The following is a 21495-nucleotide window of genomic DNA, read 5'->3' as shown; positions in this document are numbered from 1 at the left end:
GAGAGACTACACAAAATCTACCGGTCTCATGAATTGTCTGACATGAAATTGATATGCATATTAATTTTCCCAGCTGAGCTCCGTCTGGTCTACAGCTTGAAAAAGTTCCAGCATTTTGTCCTTTATATTGGCATTTCCATTTCTAAACCTTACCACTGGTTTTGTTCCAAAAAATAACATTTCAAAACAGAACAGTAAAGTAAAACATTTTAGGCCTAGCAAATAAGACCACCTTCTTGAAAGCCAGGTCATTTTTCTCAAAGTCTAAGTTTATAGCCAATTCTACCATTTCAACTTGAACCGTTTTAATTTAGTAAGCATTTTTTATAAAATATCAAGGTTCTGTGAATTCATTTGTCTGCTCAGTGAAGCATGGCTATTGATATCAATGGAAGGATGCAGTTTAGAGTAGTGGCTAAAATTTAGATCATAAAGTCAATTGATCCTAGTTTTACTATTTACTATCTATATGACCTTAAGTAAGTCACTGACACTCTCTAAGCCTCAATTTCCTAATCTGTTAAGTGGGAATGATATCGACAACTTTCTTAAGGAGGAAATGAAACAATACGTGGAAGACACCAAGCTTGGTGCCTGGCATGAAACAAGCACTAGTTAATGGCAGGTGTTACCTGCATATTCAAGTGGACTTTTTTTTTAATTAAATAGTATAATTAGAGCAAAATGACCATTTACATGATTTTTAAACCTCACTTATCAATATTTAATTTGGATGTTATTTGATTAACCATACACTGCCTATACATACCAGATAAAATGTGGAAACCCGAATCATGCAAGAAAATACTCTTCTCCAAAAAAAGACAGATTTTTTCCCTCCAAAATATTTGGTTATCTGTTCCTGTAGCAGGACATAAAAGTGAAAAATGGCATTTTTCAGTCTTCTCCAAGCCTTTTGCCATCTTAAAAACAAGAATGTTTTTCTTTTTATGCCACTTGCATGTAAACCAAATGGTATTTTAACATTTATTTCAAGATTCATCTTGAAGCTGACTTTAATTTTTTTCTTACATAGTCCATAGTTAAGTAGAATTCTAAAGCCTTATTTTTAATTTTAATTCCAGATTCAAACTATTTTTTGCTAAATTCCTATTTACTAAAAACAAAATAAAACAAAAATCTGTGAAAAAATATATATGGAAGATAATAGTATGTATGTTTTTTTTCAGTTCTCTTGAACACATAAGCACTTTTTTAAAATACAGGTAATATAAATTCTTTTACATTGCAACACCCATCATTACCCAAGAGTATTTATTTCTATGTCAGGCCTGTTCTTTACCAAGAAATCCATTTCTAGGGATATAATTATTTTATTAAAGTTATTTTCAATTTTATGATTGAGAATAAAGGAGTATAGAAATCCAATATAAAAGGTACAAATGGCTCTTTGTGTGAGGAGGGGGTGAGAATTATTTCAAACTCATTTGCATTAAGGGAGCAGGGCAGCCTTAATTTAGTTTTTATATTTATAACAAAGTTTTGAGTATAGCTCAGGTGAGCCAATGGCAAACAAACAACAACAAAAGAACCTTTCCAGTATAATGATGCACTTGTCATGTGGTCCCTGAAATGACCACTCAGTGAAGGAAGGGACACTGGCCTAGTTTCATGAGGAGTCTAGAGCTTCCTTCTGTCTTAGGGCCAGGGCCACTGTGGGATGCAGTTATTATTAAGCCTATGCAAGTAACATAGATTTGGTCAGCTTACGCTCAATGCTGCCATTTTCTATTTGCCTCCCTCCATCCATGGAGGTGGGACTCTAGAAGTCAATGGGAGTTCAGGGCACGTAGCACGTGTAAAGCATGCCCACACAGCCCAACCAGGCCCATAAAAGCCAGGAAATGAACAAGTTCAAGTTCTCATAGTGTGTTAATGTGCCCACAAATGTACCTACTTTATATATTTAACAGCTCATGTAGTAATGAAAAATGCCATGTAGAACATATAGCTGCATGTACAAGGTGGGCTAATTAATATACCTATATTTGCTCCATAATTGTTTCATTCCCTATATTTTTGGTTAGTGTAACACTGCAAACTTACATAAATAGTTTATATTTTATATGGAATTTCATGTAAAAGAAACCAAGGGGGAACGACAAATCCGGCAAAATTCTAATGGTATTCTTACTGAATTTCATGAGCTCGATATTCCACTTTTTTTCCCCTATAAACTGCCAATATATTAACACAAAACTTTCAATTCTAGCATGATCATTCAGCAAGTCTATAGCTTAGCAAAAGGAAAAAGTCCTGTGGAATGTTCCAAATCTATGGGCGCTAACATTTCACATTTTGTCATTCCTCACTCAAGTTATCTCTGTACAACAGCCAGATATCGAGTTTGATATTTTGAAGTCCAAACATGTTTGTCAGTTTGAAAACTAGGGAAGCCTGGGATAAAGAGTTGAATTTTAAAGTTTTCGTTATTACTAGTGAGGTCTGGGTTTGAGTTGTTTTTCTAGGACAAGCCAAAGGCCACTGAAGATGTTTTTCCATTAATTTTTCATAAGCATTTAAGCTAAAGGAGGGAAAAGGGATGGAAAGATGGGAGGACATGGTTTTCTTTGGGGAAGGAAATGAGAAGTCACCGCAAATAATTCACCTGGATAGGTAAAGGCAAGCAAACACTGTCTGCTTGTGAACCCCTGACAACTTCCTTACCTTCCTCCCGAGGGAGAGGCAGAGCCTCTCGCTCCATTTCAGACCTGCAAGGAAAGGGCTTTGAGAAGGGAACTGGGGAGAAGCACGTTCCAGGTGTGGGTTCAGCTCGGCGCTCGCCACAGGCCTCTGCAGGTGGCTCTCCTTGGCAGCGAGGCCAGGCGCAAACCCGCCGACTTGGGAAGCCTGACTTGACCCCCGCCCAAGGCTGGCAGGAAGCGACGCCGGGGTTCTCCGCGAGAAGAAGGCGGCCTCCGCGTGTCGGCCGCAGCCAGGCTCCTGTGCTCCGGGGCAAACCTCTGCAAAGTCCTAGTGAGGCAGAACTCCACCCCCCACACTCAGCAGCCTGCCGTCCACCCATCCACATCCCCGTTTCGCCCCCGCCCCAAGCTGGCAGAGGCCTGTCGCCCCTCTAAGACCCCACCCGGATAGGGTGGCTGCAAAGACGCTCACCAAAGCGCTCAGAGCCCCAGGGAAGGGTGGCGCCTGGCAGCTCACTCTCCTCTGGGAGATCTGGGGCGCCAGGGCTGCCGAAGCCTAGCACAGCGTGCGCCACGAGGCTTGAGGATGCGAAAACTACTGGCAGGCCGAGAGAGGTCCCGGGAGCAGGGGAGCGAGGAGGCACCTTGAGGCTACGGACTTCGCGGCCGCGGTGGCCTCGCAGGAGGAAGTGGCTTAAATGAAGAGTCCTGGCTCCAGGCTTGACTCCCAGCTAGATAAACGATCACCTCCCTGAGAGGAGGCCTTGGGTATGCCGTGTTCCCAGCGCCCCTGGCATAGTGGCTCCCAGGACACACTGATCGAGCGGAGGTCAGACACCATCCACTTGCTTGCCTACTCGCCCTGCAGCACTAGGCTTTGCTGTGAAGTCCCGAACCACCTGCACCAGGACCACCCGAAAAGTAAAAGTGCAGATCTCTGGGCCTCACCCTCGTCTGCTGAAACCAAGCACTCTCTCCACTGTGTTTTCTCTTGCGCTGAAGTTTGAGGCTTGCAAGGCCCTAACACTGCACTGGACTTTTTCATTTTGGAAGGGCCCTCGTCCCTCTTTAGCTTCACCACGAGGTAGACATTACCAGCTCCGTCTTCACAGAAGAACCTACGGCAGAAAGAAAGTTGAGGGCTTTTCAAAGGCCCACGCAGAAGGTGGCTCCTCAGCAAACGCAGCGGCTGGCACGGTCAAGCGCTGCTAGGGTTTGGGAAATTCATGGTCCCCTCTCCCGCGTATTTGAACCAACTTATCTTGCACTTGTCCCCACCCCCATTAATTGCCGGCGTTCGGGGGAATGGAGTGATTGTTGCGGGGCGGAAAGGGAGCGCCAGTGTCCAGAGCAGAAGCCAGTTACAGCCAGCTTCACCTGGGGCTGCTCCTGCCAAGAGGGAAGTGGGGGGGGGTACGGGGTGGAGGGGCGTGGGACACTGGCCTGGCTGCGCGGTACTGCCAGGTGGCCGTCTCATGATCCTTCGCCGCGCCTCTCAATCCCATCCCATCCAAACCACGCCGCGCCTGCGGCCACTAGCCCATTTTATCCCACTGCCCCCGCGTCCCTCCCCGCCGCTGGATTCCACTCTACGGGTGCCGGGGCTATGCCCCTCACCCACCCACTCCACCGGTACTGGCTACTGCAATCTCTATCCGGGCGTCCAGATTCCTGGCCTTGTCCTTTCTTGCTGGAATCATCAATGGGATCGCGCTGCCGCCGCCAGGCAGTCCTACACTCCTGGCTAGTGCTCTCGGCCTCCGGCAGCTTGGACATCCCGCGTTTAGGGAATGGGAAGTGTGAAGTCAGTGGTGAGTAATCGGAGCTTGATAGAAATAAAACTAAATCCACATGTTCCTACCTCCAGGCCGAGAACCCTCAGGGTCGAGGAGCCGGGTCTCTAGTGCAATTAGCCCTGTCTCTATGCGGATGTCACAGATGCAGTGCTCTGCTTGGGACAGAAGGACCCGGGAGTTGAAGGCAGGGTGTGTCTGGCTAGAGGCTCTGAGCCACTGTGATCACCGTTTCCCGTTCGAGACACAGAGGGGAACACGCACACCAACGCGGACTTGGGCCTCTTCCTGGCCTCCTCCCTTTGGAGAGGCCAGGATTAGCTCAGCAATTCCGCTCACTAGTTTCATGCCCTGTAGAAAGAAATGTTCTCTTTGCAAGTTGCTTCACCATCTGTAACAGTAGGACAACAATACCTTCTCTTTCCACAAATATTCAGAGAAGCCTACCAGATATCAGGCACCATCCTGGGCCCTGAAACACAGAAGAAGATAGCAGACAGGCCTGGATAGGGAGGGGAACTCTCAAGCCAGACACGAGGTTCAAATTCAGGGTCCATCACTTGGTTAGCTGTAGGACCACGGAGAAATCCAGTCCCTGGTACCCTGGCCTGCTCAACAATTAAATAGGAGTGGTAATATAACGACCTCCATAGAATGGATGGGACCAATTATCTAATGGGCATAGATAGCTTGCCATGGTGGGCTGGCCCTATGGAAAGCTCAACAATTGCCGTCGTGTTACCTGGCTTCAGACCGCGCACGTGTCCACCAGTCTTGCTGACAACCTTTCCTTAGGACTAAAGGGAGAAGATGCAGACGTGAAGAACCGAAGGACGAGTCGGCACGCTGGGTACTCTCGCGGAAGCCAACCTTGGGCTCTCCGGAACAGGCCGGGAAAGCTGAAAGCACAGTGATCCCCTTCGCTCATCTAAGACACTGGGTCGCCTCTATGCGCGGAGGCAATTAGTCAGTGAGGTCCGCACTCGGCGCATGAGGTGCTCCAGAACTAACCACCTCCGCAGACGCAGCAGAGCCAGGAGGGGCCGCAGGGGCCTCCAACCGCCTGGCTCTTCCCAGCTTTCCCGGACACCGGTGCTGAGCACTGGGGAGCCGGGGAGCAAGCGCCAAGAGGAACTTTTAAATTTAAATTTCCAGAGTAGCCTCAGAGAGGGAGGGAAATTCCAGTAGAAAAGCCCCTTCTGCCTCAGGACGTCATTCGGTAAAATGGACAGAAGCCGCCTCACAAGTGCTTTGAAAGCTTTTCTGGGATGGCTTAAAAATGCACCTGAGCCTTCTTGTGAATATATCCCAGAAGGTCCTGTTGACCGCCTCGCCCTTTTTTCAGGCATTTATGATCTGACTTAATATAGGAACTCCCATTTTTCCAGCACTGTGCACCAAGCACACTGCCAACCATTTTAACTGATTTTAATCTCAGTCTACAAAGTAGGTACTAAGCCTGTGGATCTTTCAATACCTGGCAGGCACACAGTAAGTCGTTGGTAAGATGGAATAAGCAATCAGAATTTCTGATCAGGATTGCCTTCCCAGAAGAGACGTTTGTGAACTCCAAATGAATTCTGCCCTTCCGCTGGCATCTTATGAAGGACTAAGAACCAAATGTCCCACTCAATTTCTCAATCTGACTTTAAGGCAGTCTTTCTACCCCACCCAGAGATCTAGGGAATTACAGTAATTACAATAGGAATGTTAACATAGCAATTAGCCCTTTAGGAATAGGCTGGGCAGCAAAGGGCAGCTAAAGCTCTGCTCCGCGGCCCAAAGTCCTTCCAGTAGATCACAAGCATACAATCAATCTAAGTCAAGAGCCTATTTTCTCTGCCAGAACAGCTTGAAGACAAGCTTCCAACCATCCCCCAGACCCCAGATTTCTTCCTATAGGGAAATTCCGGAGCCTCCTCTGCTAAGTGGAAATTGTTATCTTCCTTGAACAGGTGGCAGCCAGCTCCCAGAGGCTGTGACTGATGCAAGGCCACCCAGTTAGTGAGTGGTTTTGTCAGTCTTGAACTCAGATTATATCCCTAAAGTCCTTGTCTCTGAGCAATCGCACACAATTACCAGAACATTTACTAACTACCTCATCTTTCCCCACACTGGTAATGTCTGTAAAGGCAGCTTACATACCAAGAAGGAATAAGAGCTGACAATAGTGAGCTCTTACTGAATGTCAGGCATAGAGAAAAATGTCATGCATATATATTTTTAAAGCAAACATAAAGCATCCTTTCTGCCGGGTCTGGCTTTAAAAGCTTTACATGTATTTATTTAATCTTCACAACAGCGCCTCGTTTTACACAAGAAGAAATGGAGGCACAAAGACATTGTTTATTACTTCAAAATTACCTGGCTAATACGTGGCAGAGTTAAACTTAGCATCCAGACCTCTGACTGGAGAGGCCTCCCTCCAAACTGCCATTCTAGGCAACATTTAGAACATATCTCTACAAGGATCTTCAGGCTCCATGGGCCTTTGGTAGCTTCCATATTTGTTTGCTTGAATCTCAGGCAAATACCTGAGAGGCCTTCCCAGGTGATTTGTGGTGTCTTTGAAAAATAACTAATGTATATTGAGTACTTACTATACACCAGGCACCAGTAATTGAGTACTTGCTATATGCCAGGCATTATTCTAAGCCATTTACAAGTTTAAAGTCATTTAATATTCAGCAAAACCCTGTGGGATAGATTCTATCACTGCCCCCAATTTACAGATGAGTAAACTAAGGCTCAATATCATGCAATCAGTAAAAGGCAGAGTTGGGGTTAACTCTCAGGTTGTCTGGCTGCAGATGATCCTGTGCTGGATGTGAAAATGGAAGTTCCATTTGTTCAGAGGCCTCTGCTTTAATATTCATCATATCTTTTTCTCCCAATTTACATACAGGGATTTCTTTCTTGGAATTTCCCTGCTTATCTAAAGTTTCACGCAGCCTAAAGAAAACAGCAGAGCCGCTATCTTCAGGCTTGACCTACGTCTTCATATTGGTAAAATGAGCAGCCAAGACAACTCTTGGAGGTTTGAGGCTTGAGACGTGTGTCTGGATCCTGAATAGCAGGAAGACCAGACTTTCCACAGCTTTAGAGCACGTTCTTACAGGTGCCAGTGGTGCAGCTACATGCACTGACGGTTTTTTGCCTATTTTCTAGGAGTTACAAAGCGCATTCACAGACATCCTTGCAAAATCGCAGAGATGTGTCCACTGCTAGTTCAGAGCTGGCCAAGGGGATGAGCCAGACAGGCTTCTACTCTGTCCTAATAATCAAATGTCTTCAACCTCCCTCCGTGGGCACATTCAACTTACTTATGTCTAAAAATATATTGTCAAGATGCTTCTTTTTTTTTTTTTTATCAAGGCCAGATTTGGGTGGTGGGACAGGGTAGGTGTTACCCAGAAGCCAGAAGCATTCGCAATTACACTGGCTGGTTCACCTTGGCCACATCCTCTCCACATCTCCTCCCTGGGCGTCCCCATAGTCATTGGATCAGAACCGAATTGGAGGCTTTGGCAGTGACCGCGTGTGATCCACAGTAGACGTCGGAAGCGGGAAGGGGGGTCCTGCGCGGTGGGACCCGCGCGGGGGCAGTGGCGCAGGCGCCAGGAGGAAGGTGCAGCACCGAGTCCGGTGCACCACTGCAGGCAGGTGCACGTGTGGTGACAATGAGGAGATGTCGAGTGAGAGCCACGTCGAATTTCAGACCTTGGCGCATGATTTCTCCTCCATCTCTGTTTCCCTAATGGGCACCTGGTCTCGTTGACCCTCGGAGGTCATCGCTGCTTTTGCACAAGGAGAAGCGCTCTGAGACCGGAGCTGTGCCAGCAAACTCAGGGTGGGCTACTCAGGGAGGTCCTGCGGCTTGCTCAAACAGCCTCTCAGCGCTCAATGCTCCCCCACCACCCCCGCATCCCGCCCCCACCCCCACCGTCTCAGGGGTCAGCCGGGACTACAGATAACCTCCGGGAATTCTCCACCAGCCTCCGGAGAGCTGGGGACTTTGGTCCTGCCTCCTTGCCTGACTGGGGCGCACCTGCAGTGTTCCCCCTCCAACCGCTCAGCAGTGGCGCAAGGGCTTCTTCCACTTGCACGGGTGGCGTCTCAGCGAAGGTCCGCGCCCTTCGAGTGCCTGGAAAGGAGCCATATCGAGCATGCAACCATTTTTGGAGTGGGGGCATTTTTAACCCCTTGTACAGAGGCGGTATCTAAGGTTCTGTGATGTATTCCTAAAAGCAGGGTTAGTAAATTCTGACCTAACTCCACTGGCCCCCGCGTGGAACTTCCTACTCCCCGAGAAAAAAAAAAATGCATAGATCTATATTAGGACTTCGAGGTAAATTGTGAGGCCCCGGTAGACCGGGTTACGTCTCTACTTCAGTATCTCAAGAGCTTCGCCCAGAGTCTAGCTTCAAGTGGGTAGAGGATGGGGAAGGGAGCAGAGGAAGTGATCCCCAAAACACCCTACAAAATGTTGGCATGTAGTAGGGTTCGCTGTATCCCCTGGACCTACTAAATTGGGTAACACTGGGGGACACGGATGTAGAAGTCTTAGTTTCGGCTTTCCGTCTGCTAGCCTCAGTTTCCTCACACCAGAAGTGGCCATAACTATTCACACCTGGTTTGTGTGAATGCCGAAAGGGAGAGGAAGGTGAATTGCACCATCTCGTATTGGCGCTATGATCTTGAGCAAATTACTTACCCTCTCTGTGCCTAAATTTCCTGGCACGTTGTCAATGTTCCACCGCTACCCCCCTCCACCTCCCTACAAAAAAAAAAAAAAAAAAAAAAATTGCCTGGCTTTATGGTTTTGAGGCTTGCAAATAAAAGGAGGGAGCCAGGTCTCCCTTTCCCGGGCTGAAGGACGAAACAGTCTCACCTCCGGGAATAGTTCTGAGCAGAATTTTCTCGCCAGTTACTAGCCCCGAGATCTTGGATAAGCTGCACTCTCCTCTGCCCCTCACTCCCCATCTATAAAACGAGTCGCGGAAGATGCAACAGTCTCTGAGGCCCCGTCCAAGCTCTGGTTTTTGCTCCTTGGTGTAGGGGGCCCTCAGGTCGGAGGAAGGGGTCCAAAGGCTAAAGTCGGGTCCATCCCGTGGACCCCTCCCACTCCACCCGTTTGGGCGCGGCTCGGGGGTGGCAGCCCTGGGCGACAGCACAGCTTCGCTGCGGCGGGTAGGGAGGACCGCCGGGCCCAGAGTTCCCGCCGCCACATATGGTCTGTGGATTTAGGTGTCAAAAACCGGAGAATTAGAAATGGTAATTTTCCGTCATTATGGCTGAAATGCGATCTGTCACAACAACTGGAACATGTCTCCGCGCTAGCAAAAATAATGTTCGTGATTAGGAATCATTACGCACGTCAAGCCGAGTCCATTAAGTTGTAGGGAGAAATTAGCCTTGACGGGCAGAATCAAACTACAAATATACAGGCCTCCCCTTCAGGAGGCCAAGCGCCGGCACTCGGGAGGAGGCGGCTGGAGTCGGTGTTTTCTTAATAGGAAACTGCCCAGAGAATTAATACTCCCTTCTCCGCACCCCTGTGAGATTCTCCCCTCCTCTTCCCACAACCTAGTCCCCACCCTAGGAGTGGGAGGCGGCGCGGAGGCATCGCAAACATTAACTGGAGGCTTTGAAGTTCCACAGGTCCCCCAGGCCAGTTTCCGCCTCACCACTTCCAACCTGTATGACCCTGCCCAAGTCACTTGACCCTCCTGAACTTTGCCTGCTACTCTGTAAAAAAGGTGTAATCCCACACACTTCATGGGTTCGCCCCAGGATTCACTGAAAGGTATGGTCAGTGCAAGCACGTGAAAACTGCAGAATCTGTTCAACCTTCTTTCCTTTCCTGGAGCTTCAGCCTCTGCCTCACAATGGTGAGGTGGTGGGGACTGCAGTGTGTGTGTGTGTGTGTGTGTGTGGTGTGTATGTGTGTATGTGGGTTGGGGCTGAGGCATAGGGGTTGAGTGCCCAGAACTGGGAAACTTGCCAATCAGGCACTGAGCAATGAGGCCAAAATCTCTGAAACTGAGGAGGGTGAACACAGAGCAACTGATGTGCCTTGCTGGGCTTAGTACCCTCCTTCCTGTCATCCCAGGTAGGAAGAACGGCGCTGGGTTCTGGGCCCTGCCTGTGAGGCCCACCAGAGCTACCTGCACCCTAGGATCTGCACTGTCACCAAGGAGTGGCACATGGCAAATGAAGCCGGGATTAAAAGCCTTCCCTCTGAGACTGCTACCCCGGTCTCCACTGGAGACCAAAAAAAAAAAAAAAAAAAAAAAAAAGCCATTTACTATTCACAGCAGGTAGTTTTGGAAAGATCATCTCCCTCTTTTGCAGACGGGAAGGAAAGGAAGAAGAAGCTGAGGAGGGTCTGGAAAGGTAGGTCCCATACAGCCTTGTGCGCCGGATCATCTTTTGAGAGCTTGCTCTGTGCCATGCGCCCACTCCAAAGGGCTTTAACTACATTATCTCCTTTTATCTCCAAGCCAACCTATGCGTCTCCTTATTCCCTGGGGAGAATGAGGGCCCGAGTTTAGGGAACTCGCCCAAGAGCCTGGAAGCTGGGAAGAAGCAAAAGTGGAAGATAAGCCTGGCCCTGCCTCCAAAGCCTGTTCACCACTCTGCCATTTGGAGCTGCAAAGCTTCAACCTACCAACTCTCCTATCTGGCTTTTTCGTGGTTCCTACGGGACCTCAAATTCCACCTCTCAAAGAGCTCAGGAAAATGAAAAGCGCTAAACGTAAAACATTTAGCTCTGTGCCTGACATAACATTGATGCCCATTTAGTCACTTACTCTCTCCGGGCCTCATTTTTCTCCTCTGTAATTACATGGTACCTTTATCTCTGCCTGGGGAAACCAACGCACGTGTGGCCCGCACTGAGTAGTTTGGAGCCAGACAGACTAGGTTCGAACCCTAGCTCCACCGGAAATAGCTGTGGCCAGGGTAGTGTTGATCCCCAAAGTGAGGCAATGGAAGTTGAGCTGCTGGAAGGAATGAATGAAATAATTCATGGAAAGCACTTACTGCAGGGCAGGAAAGCGATTAGACGCTAAATAAAGCGCTGGTTACCAGGATGCAATGATTGGCCCGCACAGGCTTGAGGTTTGCTGCCCAGGGAAAAGGAGTAGCAGCTCTCAGCCCCTTTCAGCAACTTCTCGGCTTCCCTCACATCTCTGAGCGTTAGTGATCCGGACCTTAGATCCTGTTTCTGAGGGCGCCAGGGTCCTAGGGTGAGGTCCATTCAACGCTTAGGTGATCCTGCCGCAGGCCTCCGGAAGAGGCTGGGTCGTTAAGAAAGGGGGTGGGGGAAGGAGGAATGGCTAGCACCCAGATCTGTGGCCTGGCCTCTGCCCCCACCGCCCTGCCTTTGGCAACCAGTGAATCAGGACTGAAACACAGGGACACAGAGGGACAGAGACTAAGTCCAGAATAGCAACGATCAGTCAGGCAGACAGAGAGATAGTGACACTGTCTCAGGATCCTCATCCACTAAAAGCGCTCTTAGAAACATTTGATATTCCAGTGACCTTCCTTCACTAACTCCCAGAATAATACTGTGCCTCACAGGCGCTAATCCGCAGCATATTTTATTTTTCTTTTGGCACTGCCATTTCTTGTATCCCACTGGACTGTAAACTCCACCAAGCTGGCGATCTTTCTTCTCTGCATCCTTGGCACAGAATAGGCTTTCAGCTGCTTTTGCTGAATATCTGAGCAACTAAATAAATGAATGAAAAAGAAAGAAAAGAAAGAAAAGAAGAAAGAAAGAAGAAAAGAAGAAAGAAGAAGAAAGAACGAAAGAAAGGAGGAGGAGGGAGGAGGGAGTAGGTAGGCGGGTGGAGGATGGCTGGCGGAATGAATGACTGATTCCCTGAGTAACCTTCAGGACTCCTTCGAATAATCCTTAATTCGTCCGGTGTTCTTCCTTCTTCCTTCCTCCTCCCCTTCTCCACTACCGCACAGACTCCACCGACAAGGATTCCACAACAAAGATTTTTCTATTTAAAGAAATCTCTGTTTACGCATTTCCTAGGAGCTCACTGTTGCGATTTTCCCCTGGCTGGCCACCTTTGACAGGACAGGACTCCATTTCTCCTTCCTGCATCCTGTGGCTACCTTCCCTATGTGCGCTTGGCTTGAATTCTCCTCAGGCCTGAGCCCTGACAGCAGGGCTCAAGCCTCTTATTAATGAGACAAGTGTATTTAGGAAGTGCCTCACTGCAGGCAGTATTTCATGGAAAACAATTCATAATATAAATCAAATATTAGACATCTTGGGAAAGAATTATTTTTTAAAATTCTTCTGCAGATTCTTTTGGACAGAGGGAATGCCCTGGAAAATGAAGCTCCCCCTCAATACATTGCATTTCTAAACCTTAAAAGCCTATATATTGAATTTATTTTTAAACCACAATTGCAGTTGCGGATGGGATACACATAACCTATGACTTCAAAGAAGGTTTCCAGTGGATGCTGACTTCTCACTGTTTGGGTTGTTGTTACAGTCACTCCACACTTTCTGTCCACCGCTTACTATCTTCGTAAATATATTTTTTAAATGGTACATGTCCTTGTTTAACTTTGCAAAACTTGTTATCAGCTAGGCTACAAGTATTTAGTGGTGCCAGCTACTCAAGGAGCATGTAATTCTTTCACTAGCCCATCTTTGTATTTGTAAATGGGGGTATTTATTTTTTCAGCAAAGTACTGTGAGCTAGGTCTTCAGGAAAGCCTGGCTCCAAATCCACCTTTGTTTCAATGGGAATTTTTTGGGAGGCCACTTTCATTGCCTTCCCTCTTGGAGTATCAAAAAGATGTCAGGCCTGAGTCACTGGGTTCAGCTTTTCCAGATGATTGCTCCTGGACGAGTCATCAGCTTCTTTTGCTTCTCTGACTCTCAGGGAATCAATACTACCTGCCTTCAGATTCAAAAGAAGTGGCAGTGGAGAACCCGTTTTGTGTTTGTTTGTTTGTTTGTTTTTGTTTTTGTTTTGGGTTTTTTTGTTTTTTGTTTTTTTGAGACAGAGTCCGGAGTCTTGCTCTGTCACCAGGCTAGAGTGCAGTGGTGCGATCTCGGCTCACTGTAACCTCACTGCCTCCCAGGTTCAAGTGATTCTCCTGTCTCAGCTTCCTGAAGTAGCTGGGACTATAGGCGCACACCTCCACACCCAGCTAATTTTGGTATTTTTAGTAAAGACGGGGTTTCACCATGTTGGCCAGGGTGGTCTCCATCTCTTGACCTCGTGATTCACTCGCCTAGGCTTCCCAAAGTGCTGGGATTACAGACATGAGCCACTGTGCCCGACTGGAGAATCCATTCTTGAAACATAAAATGCTCCAGGTAGGAATATTTCCTCTGAAAACATTTCAGTGCTTACTACGTATCAAACCCCGTGCTGGAAATCCAGAGAGCAAGGGCAATTGCTGTAAAACAACTATCCCAACAAGTAGCACTGCCTTAAGCTCATGATCCCAAGGGGTACAGCGGTCTAAGCCCTGCTCACCTCAACAAGGCATCTGGGAGAAGCTGCTCTGCCAGGACCCCAAGAGGTCTAATACCCTCCCGCACCACCTCTCCTCCCCCTCCTCTACCCTAGCACAGTCCCCACACTCCACTGCCAGCCACAACCTCTCCCAGAGTGTCTTCACACACCCCAGCTGTGACACTGCACCACAGTGTCTTTCTAGTTTTAAAACCATTTTCCAGTATGAACCTGAAACAGGGAGTGTGTTTTCAGGGACCTTGTTTTTCAGTCCTTAGCTGGTCAGGGGAAGTTAATGTGCATTTTAATGCGGTCAAGTATGAAATGATGGCATGTGGGGTTTGCTCGCTGCCTAGGCTCCAGGAAAAATTCTGAGGGCGGAGGCCCGAGAGAATTTGACCCAGAAACAAGTCTGGCTCTTGCGCTGGTCCTTTGCCCCCCAGGACCTGCCTCCAGCAGCCCAGAAGAACAAGAATGAGAACTTGGCCAGGCTTGGAGACTACCAGCTGGTCCTGCCGCACCCTCCCCTCCCCCCCCCCCCCCCCCCCCCCCCCCCCCCCCCCCGCCGACTTTGCAAGGGTCTCCAGGCCCTTAGAGGGGTAGGTAGGAAAAGGTGTGGTGGAAACAGACATAGATGAAGCTGAAGGATCCTGGCCTTATTTATGTGTTCTTCCAGCATGGTTTGGATGCCAAAGAGCAACAAACCCCGTGTTAGGCGCGGTAGTAAGTGCCTGAGGTCCCATCCCTGTATTCTCAGAGGTCCCCAGGCCAGACAGCACCAGAGCCCACTGAGCCCAGGTGATAAGGGCTAGGACCTTGGGACCTACTCAGGAGGGACTCTTAGTTCAAAACTGGGGAGTGGGTGACTCAGTGAAGACCTAAGACCTGCAAATCAGGACCTGAAGCGATGTGGAGAACTTGGCCAAGTGAAGTCCTCCCTGCACTCTCTCTCTCTTATCTGCTCTGTCCCCGGACATCTTTTTCTTTCTCACCACCTCTGTGTGGGTGTGTCTCTAGCTTCCTTTCTTGCAGTCCGAGGGTCCAAGAATGCATTGCTCAACTTCTCGGAAAAGAGGAGGGGCAGTGCCCCTGGCCTCCTCTGCAAGGAAGGATTCCTGGAAGCCAGTCACCCTGGTGACAGCTCTGCACCCCGTCCAGGATGCGCACGGAGGACGTCCTGCTGCAGCCTGACATTGGCAGGAATACGCTCGACCCGTGGGTGTGAGCAGGTTTACTACTTGGTTTTTGAATTCCCAAGAGCATCAAATCCATTGGCCCTTTCCAAAAACACAAGCCAAAAGGAAGTAGACCGGGACAAACTCCGGGCCTGCCGATCCCTGGAAACTTCGGGGACAATTCAGGGCCATTTATATGGTCACCCAAGCTCCTTAGCGACTTCTGAACCCACGCAGCCTGGTTATCTCCGATGGCCACAGTCCAGCGTGTGGCGCACAATGAGGCTGGACCACTGGGGGACGCCGAGGTTCCTAGTTGGCATTGTGGGCATTGCCCAGCCACTCCTGCCCGGCCAGGTCCCCCGTGCGGAAAGCGGTGGCACCCCAGCGCGCATGTCCTTGTGGGTGTTGGTGCGCAATAACCCCGCTGTCCAGTTCTCCCGCGCCTGCCTGGGAGGCCTTGGTGCGCACAAGGAAAGCCATTCAAAAATGTTAATGAGCTTATTAAAATGAGCGGCTTTATTGGCTCTCGTTTTACAGCCAGCTGCCCACCCTCTCTTTCTGGTGGACCACTGTTGAGAATGAACTTGGGATTTTTTTTTTTTTTTTTTTTTTCGTCTTAGGGCGTTTTTCATCTAAGGACAGGGGACTCTCCGGCTCTCCGGAGACTAGTGCTGCCACAGAGGAGAGGACTAGCCTCAGGCCTTCTCCCTACCGAGCGCAGTGAATTTGAAGAAGTCCTCCCTGAGGAAAACCTGTACTTTCCAAAACAACTGACATCTCAGGCCCAGGAAGGCTGATGGCGGAGGCCCAAACACAGTGACCTTCCTAGGGAAGTCTGCATGGCAGCAACTTGGGACGACTCGAATCTTTAAAATAACAACCCCCCGACCCCCACGGGCAAACAAAAATTGTGCTCAGGAAAGACACGACTCAATATTTAAAGTAGAAAGCTTTTGTCCTTTACTCCTCTACAAGCCAGAGGTAAGTCTGAACTCCAACCGTTACTTAGGAGTCTTACAACCTTTTTTTTTTTTTTAATGGAGGCCCAGAGAAGAGAAGTTAATTGCCTAAAATTCACCAAGTCAGTGGTACGGCTGCCTCAGGCCTGAGGAGTCCGCTCAGGTCCTCTGGCGGCCTTACTCTAAGTACCTATGGGGTCTTTGAGCCCTATTCGATCACCTCCCACCCTCGATTTGTGCAGGCAGCGGAGAAGCTTCCACATCGTGCATCCTCCCCTAGGCGCAAGGGCACACACCAAGGTCCTAAGGAGAGAGGCTGAGTGTAGCCACAGAAGGGGACCGGGACAGAGATGGAAAGAACTCACCAAAAAGCCCCGTAGGTCCGCAGCACAGAACCCAGCGCCGGATCCTCATGCCGAGAGTTTAAAGCTGCGATTGCAGAAGCAGTGCGGATTAATGCAGGCGCTCCCATGGGACCAGGAGGGCTGCAGAGACTAGGTGCTCTTGGCTCCGCGGGCGCACAAACCGCGACGGATAGCGGCACCGGGGACTGCGAGCAGGGGCATGGAGTGGGAGGGAAAGCTGATGAGAGCGGGCTTTGAGCCTGGAGAACTCGTCACGCACGTTCACGCAAGCTTGGAGGAAACACGTGAGCTCGGGAGCGAGCTTACCTCGCGGGAGGTTCGAGGGAAGGTGACACTCTCACCCCCACAGCTACCATGTGCTCCCTTTAAACCGTCCATTCCAACAGGAACACAGTGGTGCCATTCGCAGTGGCCACGGATTCCGGGTCGGCCCTGGGTCGGCCAGAAGCCACGCTCCTACCTTTCTCTGCCTGCCTCCAAGCAAAAAGCAGAAACGGCAGGACTCAGGGTGGAGCTTGGGGCTGCAGGACCCTTTGCCCAGTTCTTACATTCCCAAATTGCCCCACATTCAGACTTTTGACGTTTTCTTCATAGGAGGCACAACCTCAGGTATACACCCAACATATTGAAAAGAAATGCGTGGTTCAACCTATATCCTACACTAGACCACCCCTGCCTGCAGGGACCTGGGAATCAATCTTTTATAAATGTTTTAATAATTTGAACGACCCAATTTATGTTGAATAACTCCTGTATGTGACTACAAAACCCCCAGTTTATTAGGTGATGTAAGCATTTATAAAACAACACAATTTTTCTGCAACCCTACTTTGGCATTTCTTCATTTCTAAAACGTATCGGGAGAGCAAAAACTGGCAGAGGCCAGAGTCTCTCGACCACTGAGAGACCCTAAGCTTAGCAACCTACAGGACCCTTGCAATCCCCTGAAGGTCGCAGGAGTTCGAGGCAGATTGCTTTAGGTCAGCCAATCCAGCACTGCCCAGAAGTTCACAATAATAATAACGGCAAAAATAACAATGAGCTCATACCAGTTGTACGGTGTTTGATGGTTTTCAAAATGTTTGCATGCTTTTGTGATCTGTCCACTACAGAACCAAAGCTGGCAGATGCCAGCACGAAAGGACAATCACCCTGCCACCTGAAATCCTAAAATATGCTTCTGGGCTTTGGACGACCATGACTTGGCTTCTAAATGACCTGTGGCAATGGATACGTTACATTACCTCGTTAAGCCTCCGCTTCCCCATTTGTAAAATGGACGTCATGTGCACCAGGCTACAGGGAGCCTCTGAGAACCGGATCCGAACAGGATTCGGAAACGCATCACCTGTAACATTTCAGACAAACGAATGGAGTTGTTTTTGTTGTTCTTCTTATTGTTAAATATTGTTTGGTTGCTCCTCCGGCCCTCCCTCGGATTAGAAGCCTCTGCTGCTGCTTCCTTCGAGGTTATGGTCCCGCCTTCACCCATCGCAGTGGCTTCTGCAGCAGCTGTGGGCCCAGAACGCATACAACCAGCGGCCCAGCTACCTGCCTTGAGCGTTTTCCGACTTACAAAGCGCCATCAAGCATTTGGAGTCTCTTGGAGTCCCCATGAAGGTCTGTGCGGTTGCCAAGTAAGGTGGCTGGCATGCTAAAGTGAGTGGCCTGCAAGGTTGAAGCCCTTCAGTAAGCGGGCAGCTGTCTGGGCCCTTGCGTGGATCTGCCTCACTTCTGAGAAAGAGTGCTGCCCAAACGCCCCTTGTCCTCCCTTGGGTCCAGGAGCTCCTTCGACAGTTCCCCGGTTTAGGAGAACTGTCTGATTCTCTCTATTGTTCATGTTCCCTCTGCAGCGCAGGAGCCTTTCTGTAAAGCGAGTGAAACTTCGTGAACTTTGCGTTGAGAAAGCCAGATTCCCAAACACGTACTGAAATGTTTGTAGAGAAGAGTGAATTGTTGGCCTGGCTGGTGCTGAGCTCCAGCGGCCGGTTAGGGAGTCAGAGCGCCAGAACCTCCGCTTGGCAGGACTTCTGAAGACCCGGGATGAGGTTCTGCCTCTATAGGATGCTCAGCGTGCCATTGCCAGGGTCTGCTCCAGAGCGCTTCCCTGAGAGGAAACCAGGAGCCAGCATTCAGCACACTCCTCACTCCTCAAAAGCCCCCAGATGTCACCCTTCCATGGGCCCAGTTTCTCAGGGTTCTGGGTACTGACGTGGCTGAGCCCCAATTCAGAGGGCAGGCACTCGTGTTTGAGCCCGATTACAACCTTCTCGAATGATGTTTCACTGTCCCCCTGTCCCCTTTCCTAGCGTGGGGGAGCAGTGAGGGTGCTGGGATTCGTTGCAGCCTGGAAGCCATTTATTTTCTAAAGTGGAATCCAGTCTCAATTCCCCCTGCTCATCTAAGATCCTCTCTGGGGAGCCAAGCGCCTCTCACACCTAATCTTTTGCAATGAGACGCAGTTTGGGACCAGCCAGGTCTCTCTCTCTTTCTTTATTTCTCTTTATTTCCCTTCCTTCCTTCCTTCCTTCCTTCCTTCCTTCCTTCCTTCCTTCCTTCCTTCCTTCCTTCCTTCCTTCCTTCCCTTCTCTTTCTTTCTTTCTCTCTCTCTTTCTTTCTTTCTCTTTTCCTTCCTTCCTTCCTCCTCTTTCTTTCTTTCTCTCTTTCTTTCTTTTTTCTTTCACACACGCATGCGCACACACATACACACACGCAGACCCACCAGCCACATTTGGTGGCTATTTGATCCCAAATTTGCTGCTGAGAGTAAGATTTGTGGGCTCGGCCTGAATCCTTGGGACCAATTTCAGTGCAAGTCACATGGTGTTCCGCCCCCTTACCAGCCATTCCGCTTACCGCGGTTTACCCATCCATAGAGTGGGCGGATCTAATTCGGAAATCCTCAAGGCCAGTTTTAAGATTCGCTAAGCGCCAAAGGGACTGAGAGCGACGAAGAGGCCGAAGGTTCATTGGGCCCAGTCGGTAGTTGCTACTGCTCCGGTAACCAGGCCCAGAGAAGGCAGAGAGGGTTCAGCGCAGCCCAGGGATGCAGGCAGTGGGTGAACAGAGATACCCTCGAGTAGGGAGCAGGACTGTTCTTCATCTTTCCAACAAAAAAAGAGAAAAGAAAAGAAAAAGAAAAAAGAGAGAAAGGCGGAGAGAGGATAGAGGAGAAGGAAAAGAAAAGGAAGAACGTAATACTGCAAATTTTCAATGGGAGCCGCGTCTGCGGCAGAAGACCCAAGTAAAGATATCGGTCTGGGTCGCAAAATGCGGCCAGAACTCCTGGGAGGACAGGCTGGACCCAGAGGCCGCCTCCAGCTCCCAGAATCAGACCTCAGTGCATTCTCGCCAAGGCAAACCGCGGGACAGCTTGGAGGGAAACTGCCATAATCCGGATGAAACTGAATTCATTTGAGTCATATTCCCCGGGCAGCCGGAGCCAGCCCGCGGAGCTGGCCCAGGCAGGGGGCCCGAGAGTGGGAGAGAAAGGGAAGGGGCGCCCGGGTCCGCAGGGTAGGTGGAGTATGCGGTGGAAGATGGAGCTGCCAGGGGTGCGACCCGGACCTCAGTGCCTTTTCCTACTCGAAAGAAACTCCCTGGTTCTTTCACCGCCCAATCGGCAAAGATGGAGAACAAACTACCCTGTTAAGACGCAGCAACAAGCAACTGCCTTTTCGGAAAGGGAGAAAATCCCTCCTCCTAAAAAAAACCCTCAGTAAGTAGTGATCCCTGGGGACAAGAAGGGAGGAGATTCTAGCATTATCGGAAATGTTCCAACTCTACAAGAAAAACACAGTCATGATGAATTGTACAATTAAAATAGAATTGTAAAGTATTAAAGACACGAGATGATTGCAAGAACCATATGGAAGGTAGTTGGACTCGAGTGGGGGACCGGGTGGGAGTGTGCATATCACAAGGGCCTTCGCCTCTCCCTTTACATTTTGCTGTTTCCGGAAGCGGGGATAATTTTGTAAAATGCTTGTCACCAAGCTCCGCCCGGGCTGGATCGAGGGCTTGCGGGACCCCAGGCCAAGGTCTTTAAGGTACCAAAGCTTGGAGGCCCGAGGGCTGGGAAAAGTCGCGGCTGCCCTGGAGAGCTAATGGACCTTTCGGCCCCAGGTGAAATTGAAAGAAGCCTCGGCATGGGTTTTGGTGTTTCCCGGCTCGGGTCCGGCGGACTGGAGGCCTCAACGCCGGCAGTGTGGCATTAACTCTTCCTTGCTCGCCGGGAACTCAGCTTGAGCTGCTAGTGAAGGTGAGCATTTAGCTCCAGTGAATCCGTAGCATTCTGGGGAGTCTGGGAGCGCCAGCTGCGTATTATCATCTGTAAAATGGGGTAATAAATAATGGTGCCCTGCCCATTCTCTGCTCCCCGGGTAGGCTTCGGTGCGGATCAAATGACGCCCTTTTGTTTAGTTCGGGGAAGCGCTCTGAAACCTTGTACAGCCCCAATTGCACCCGTCCGAGGAAAACACTCAAGTGACCCTTCTCCAAGAGACAGGTTATTCACGCCTGGTTTGCAACGAATCGCTTCAGAATTTTAGCGGGATTTTTCACTAAACCACTCTTGAAACTAAAGACTAGATAACGTAGAGAAACCCTCCTAAAATCGAAAGCAGAGAGAGACAACAGGGTGGGGTGGGCTGAGGGGAGGTGAAAGGGTTGGTACATTGGGATGGGGGATGGACATTGGCTGGGGGTTCAACCACGGACTCTTACTAGGCTCTGAAACCAATGGTCACGGGGCGGTTAGGGAGAAATCCTAGGAATTTGTTCCCGATTTCAGTGGGATTCCTCCATGACTCCTACAAAGTTCCCGAAGCCATGATTTCTCTGAGCTGCCCAGGTTTATACCCTGCCTGAGGAGTGGGTGGGCAGCAGAGCTGCTCCCAGGAGAGACTAAGCATCCTTGTCCAAGACCCAAAAGAGGTTGGAAAAAGCCCCAGCTATTTCCAGCCTGCAGTAATACTGGTTCCCCCAAAGTCGCAAAGAGACAGTTTCAGAGAAAACGCGGCGTCCAGGAGG

General features: G+C 49.5%; 1 long non-coding RNA gene across 1 annotated transcript; it reads right to left on the bottom strand.

Annotated features, from left to right (window-relative positions):
• Positions 1–7644: 7644 nt before the first annotated feature.
• LOC104656324 lies at positions 7645–11724 on the bottom strand. Its single transcript, XR_747113.1, has 3 exons — positions 11504–11724; positions 8508–8603; positions 7645–8256 (listed from the first exon to the last, which is right to left on the bottom strand). It is a non-coding gene; the product is annotated as an uncharacterized LOC104656324 (long non-coding RNA).
• Between the last annotated feature and the right edge of the window lie 9771 nt (positions 11725–21495).

Source organism: Rhinopithecus roxellana, chromosome 2 (assembly GCF_007565055.1).
Source record: "Rhinopithecus roxellana isolate Shanxi Qingling chromosome 2, ASM756505v1, whole genome shotgun sequence".
Taxonomy (NCBI): Eukaryota; Metazoa; Chordata; class Mammalia; order Primates; family Cercopithecidae; genus Rhinopithecus; species Rhinopithecus roxellana.
The sequence above is the reverse complement of the archived record's forward strand: the minus strand, read 5'-3'. Positions and strand labels throughout refer to the sequence as shown.